At 57.6% G+C, this 6000-nt stretch overlaps 1 protein-coding gene across 1 annotated transcript in view; it reads left to right on the top strand.

Annotated features, from left to right (window-relative positions):
- Positions 1-6000, top strand: part of LOC130267519 (uncharacterized) — a 125018-nt gene that overhangs the window by 91928 nt on the left and 27090 nt on the right. The window lies entirely within an intron of this gene.

Genomic DNA, 6000 nt, shown 5'->3' on the forward strand with positions numbered 1-6000 from the left:
CCGACGAAGAACCTGGAAGAAGGGAATCGGCGGTGAATTCCGGAACAGCGGCGAAGAGGAAGGCGGCGCAGAATCTTTTCGAAGAAACTCGCTGCCTCTGGAGAAGGATTTGCATAGCTCCTCCCACCGGGACCGGATCTGCATAGCTCCTCCCACCCGGGAAAGAAGACTTTGCGAAGCCTCTCTCCACAAGCAAGCAAGGAAGCGGAAAAGAGCCTGCTGGAAGAAGCCATGGCCTCAACCAGCAAGTCCACCCAGGAGGCTGCAGGGCAAGGCCTGGAGGTCCAGCCCCAACCACAGCAAGCTTCAACCTCCACCACGGCAAGGCAGAAGGGCGGCAGAATTCCTAACCTGGAAGCTCCAACCCTGGAGCCCTGGATGAGGCAGACTGTTGCCTTGAAGCTCAAGCCCGTGGACGGAAGGGTGCCGGACATGTCCCACGACGTGTTCTGCAAGAAGATGCTGGCGGATCAAGGCTTCCCCACGGCTGACACCCTGGGAATAGCAACCTTCTTTTCGGGAATCTTCTACATCACCTTTGCCACCATTGGGACCTGTAGAAGATACTGGGAGGTGGTGAAAGCGGCGAGTCCCGAATCCCCTTTCTCTCGCTTTGTGGGCAACTGCCTTATTCAAAGAGAGGAGAGGCGGGTGACGGTCTCAATGCGGAACCCACACACCCCAGGCACGGACATCTCGACCTTCCTGAAGCGCTTCTGCACCGTGGTGAGGGAGCCCACCCGCATCCTGAACTCACTCGGATACTGGACCTGCAAGTGGTCTGTGGTCGTCAGACTCAACAAGAACCCTGCTTCTCCAGACGGACTACAGCACCTGCCAACGACATTTTCCTTGGGCAACTCCACAGGACTTATCTTCTACCCGGACATGCCGCAGACCTGCAGGAGATGTGGCAAGATGGGCCACGAGGGCAAGGACTGTACGGAGGATGCCTGCAGGTATTGCCGTGTGACAGGTCACACGACCAAGGACTGCCCCAAGAGCAAGACCTGCAACCTCTGCGGACTGGCAGCCCACAGCTACAAGGACTGCCCCCAGAGGGAGAGAACATGGGCATCTGTGGCAGCGAGAGCACCGAAGCCAGCCCCAGCTCCGGAGCCAACACCACGGATGGCCAAGCCGACCAAGGAGGGTAAGAAGGCGAAAGCCACCACCCCTGCCCCGTCCCGCCCCTCCCCTGCCCCTTCCGCCCCATCCCCTACCCCTCCCGCCCCATCTCCTGCCCCATCCCGCCCTACCCCCCACCCCTGCCCCATCCCGTCCCACCCCTGCCCCATCCCGTCCCACCCCTGCCCCATCCCGTCCCACCCCTGCCCCTCCTGCCCCATCCCGCCCCACCCCTGCCCCCCGTACCCCACCCCGGCCCACCCCTGCCCCCCATACCCCACCCCGGCCCACCCCTGCCCCGTCCTCCCCTGCCCGGCCCACCCCTGCCCCGATCACCCCTGCCCCGTCCTCCCCTGCCCGGCCCACCCCTGCCCCGTCCTCCCCTGCCCGGGCACTCTCTCCTGCCCCCCGCCCCACCCAGCCTCCTTTCTCTCCTGGCCCAGCAGCACCTAACCCCCCTCCAGCTGCTGGTGCCCGCCCTTCGGAGGACTTTCCTGTGCTTCCTCCCCCAGGTACCATACATAGGAAGAGGAAAGGAAGGGACAACGTATCAGAAGAGTCCCACAAAAGAAAGATAATCGAGACCTGCGAGACCCCTCAAGCTTCAGATGAGGAGGAGGAGATGGAGCAGGTCTGCGAGAGCCTTGAGGCTTCAGAAGGAGAAGAGGTGATGGAGCAGGCCCAAGCGGAGCAGGTCCAAGCAGAGCCAGTCCAAGCTCAATCTATGGAGGAGCTGCTGCAGGACCCAGAGGTTAAGAAAATCCTGGACACTCCGTCCAACACGGTCTACGACGAGTTCTTGGAAGGGCGCTACGAGAAGCCACAGGAGCCGACAGGCGCCAGAGAAGAGGACCCGTCCGACCAGACTGGTAACTAGTATCAGAACTAACCTCTCTCTTTATTCCCATGGCTGATCTCAACATCTTCTGCATTAATGTGAGGAGTATTAGAGCTTGGTTTAGATTTCAGACTGTTCTTACGTTCTTAGATTCCCAGAGGTGTGATGTTTACATGTTGCAGGAATGTGCTTTGTCTGCTTCTAGGTCTTACAACCATCTGGCCAGGCAGTGGCCTCACGGCCCTTCCTACTGGTCTGGTGGGGGCGACAATAGGTCTGCGGGGGTGGCCATCCTGATCAGGGGAGGTAACTTTGCACTTGATTCCGTCCGGGAGCTCGTCTGTGGCAGACTTCTTGTCGCAGACGGTTCCTGGGCGGGTGAGCCCGTGCGGCTCATCAACGTGTATGCCTCCCCTGAGAGGGATGTCCGACTGGAGGTTCTCCAGGCCCTGCGGGCTGAACTCGCCACCACTAGAGCAGTAGTGTTGGGTGGTGACTTCAACTGCCCCATTGAGGTGGACGGGCGCAGTTCTGGCACATCCGCCAACCTGGACGTGACGTCTAAACTGCTGATTGAGATGGTGACGGAGGCATCCTTGCAGGACGTTGTCGGGTCCATCGGGAACGGCTCCGTAAACTATACGTGGAGCCGCCCCGATGGCTCGCTCCGTTCTCGGATAGACTTCATCTTCACTTCGAGAGCAGTCAGAAAGGTGTCGTACTCTATGGTCCCCTGCTTCTTCTCTGACCACAGGGCCATTCGATTCCGGGGGACTCTGGGCCATGGATTCCCACCTGGCCCGGGCTCCTGGAAGTTGAATTGTGCCCTGTTGGAGCAGAGGGAGGTCATGGAGGAACTTAGGGATGCTTACCTTGTATGGCGAAATGACAAATGTCTGTTCAAGTGCATCAGCGATTGGTGGGAATATGTTAAAGTCGAACTCCGTTGTTTCTTTCAGGCAAAAGGTAGACAACAGGCGTGTGCGAAGAAGTGGGACTTGAGGAAACTGCAGCGCGAGCTGCGGTCCCTGCAGGACCTGCTCCAGTGTGGCTGGGACGTCAGGGAGGAGCTGGAGGAGACCAAAAAGAGCTTGAAAAGGCACTTTGAGGAGGAATCCAAGCGAATCGTCTTTCGTTCCAAGGTGGAGAACCTGGAGAAGGGTGAGAAATGTAACTCTTTCTTTTTCAGGAAGCTCCATGCCGGCCACACGCCCCTGACTGAGCTACGAGATGAGACCGGACACATGAGGAGCGGCAAGGAGGAAGTGATGGGGGTCGTCCACGACTTCTACAGCAACCTCTACGCCCCCAAGTCATCCGACCCCGAAGCCGCCGAGAGGTTCCTGTCAGGTGTCACTAACGTTGTTGATCCCGCAGGTGCGGCGGCTATGGACGATCCCTTGATGGTGGGGGAGCTGCTCTCTGCCGCTAAATCCTTTAAGCCCGGCAGGACCCCGGGCAGTGACGGTCTCCCGGCCGAGCTCTACGTAGCGCTGGGTGACCTGATCTGTCCGGACCTGTTGGAGGTGTACGAGGAGATGGTGGTGGGGGGCAGAATGCCTCCGTCGTTGAGGGAAGGGATGATCACGATCTTGTATAAGCGGAAGGGGGAGAGATGTGACCTGAAAAACTGGCGTCCCATCTCTCTCCTGAACGTGGACTACAAGATCCTCGCCAAGGTGCTGGCCAACAGGCTGAAACCTGTCATGGGGCAGATCGTCCATCCGGACCAGACCTGCAGCATTCCTGGCCGCAGGATTGCCGACAGCCTTGCCCTTGTGAGAGACACGGTCCATTACATCCAGGACCGCGGGGGCCGCGCCGCCCTGGTCAGCTTAGATCAGGAGAAGGCGTTCGACCGTGTCTCCCACGCATTCATGGACAGGGTTTTGCGCAGGCTGGGTCTGGGGAAGATGTTTTGCTCTTTTGTTAACGTTATGTATTTTGACATTTACAGCACGGTGTTGGTGAACGGCTGGAAGACTGACCCCTTTCCTATTCTTTCAGGGGTTAGACAAGGCTGCCCTCTTTCACCTCTCCTTTTTGTTTGTGTTATAGAGCTCTTCGCTGAGACTATCCGGCAGAATGGAGAGATCAGAGGGATCACCGCACCAGGACCAGATCGCCACGAGGTCAAGTGCTCGCTCTACATGGACGACGTGACCGTCTTCTGCGCTGACCAGCGTTCGGTGACTGCACTCGTCCAGACCTGCGAGGACTTCGGCAGAGCTTCGGGGGCAAAAGTCAACTGCGGGAAGTCGGAGGCCATGCTCTTCGGGGAATGGCACCTGGCTTCTTCCGCCCCCTTCCCCTTTGCCGTTAAGCCGGACTTCATTCAAATTCTTGGAGTCTGGTTCGGGAAGGAAGGAGCGGCCCTTAAGTCTTGGCAAGACCGACTAGGAAGGATAAACTCGAAGATCGGACTGTGGAGCTCCAGAAAGCTCACGATGGAAGGCAAGGCACTTGTCCTGCGGAGTGAAGTTTTGCCTGTGCTCCAATATACCGCACAGGCCTGGCCTCCCCATACCACCGTTTGCAAGGCCATCACCCGGACAGTGTTTGGCTTCGTCTGGGGCAAAATGGACAGAGTCAAGAGGACCGTGATGTACAAGGAACCCCGCAAGGGTGGGAAGGGAATACCCGACATCCCCGCTCTGCTGAGGGCCTCCTTTGCATGTGTCACGGTGCAGCGGACTCTTGTAGAAAAGACTGGCTCAGCGGGCAGGTCCATGTCTCGCTTGCTTCTCATGCCCCTCTGGAGACAGCTGGGCTGGGACAAGTGGGACAGCTCCATCCCTTACAACTGGAACACTCCCTGGTTCTATGGGGATGTTGTCCGATTTGTGAGGGAGCACCAGCTGGAAGGACTGAAACCAGACCTATGGAAGCCAAAGACAATCCACAAGCTCATCCGAGCTAAGGACTCGACCGAGCTGGTTCCGGGACTCCCCGCAGCCACTGCAGAGACAGTTTGGAACAATGTGGCCTCAAAGCGGCTTACCAATGGACACAAGGACTTGTCGTGGATGGCCGTCATGGGAGGTCTCTCTCTCAGGTCATTCATGCATGCCCGCAACCTGTGCAAGACCCGGTACTGCCCCCGTTGCCCCTACGTGGAGGAAACATCTTTCCACGTGTTTTGGCAGTGCCCCTTTGCACAGGGTCTGTTGGACGCCCTAGAACAGGAACTCAGAGACTCAGTGCCCAGGAGCTGCCTATCGTACCATTCGGTGCTTTACGGCCTGTTCCCTGGGACCCACGACGTGGAGGCCATCCAGGAGGCCTGGCGCCTTATGAACTGTTTTAAGGACGCAGTGTGGCTTGCCAGGAACCGCCTCGTGATCAACAGGGAAAACATGTCCGTCCGGGACTGCCGCAGGTTCATCAAGAACCTGCTTAGAGACTATTCCATCTTGGACAGCTCGGCCGTTGATGAGGAAGAAGAGGAGTGAAGACCCCTCTCCTTCTCCCATGTCTCCCTGAAGATACAGCCCAACAGTTTGGCCCTGTGATCCGCCCCCTCCCTACCCCCACATAGTCGCCCACACCCCTACCCCGATCACAGATTGTATTATTTGGTTTTTGTTTGATCTCTTGTGCCTTTATATTGCAGGATTGAGCTGAATGTTAGAGTAGCATGGTGTGCGATGTATAGCTTAGGGAACCTTTGCTGTGTATTGTACTATCATGCTTTGTGTGACTGTAATTTATTGTACGACTTGTAATGACTGAACGGAAAATAAAGCTCTTTCAATCAAAAAAAAATAAGATGGCAGAAACCGCACCAGCCGCTGCTCCTCCCGCCGAACCGGCCGCAAAATCCAAGAAGCAGCCGAAGAAATCAGCCGCCAAGAAAAGCCACAAACCCTCCGGTCCCAGCGTGTCCGAGCTGCTCGTTAAAGCCGTGTCCGCCTCTAAGGAGCGCAGTGGGGTGTCTCTGGCCGCCCTGAAGAAGGCTCTGGCTGCCGGAGGATACGATGTAGACAAGAACAACAGCCGCCTGAAGCTGGCCATCAAGGGGCTGGTGACCAAGG

This window comes from Hyla sarda, chromosome 4, assembly GCF_029499605.1.
Source record: "Hyla sarda isolate aHylSar1 chromosome 4, aHylSar1.hap1, whole genome shotgun sequence".
NCBI classification, from domain to species: domain Eukaryota; kingdom Metazoa; phylum Chordata; class Amphibia; order Anura; family Hylidae; genus Hyla; species Hyla sarda.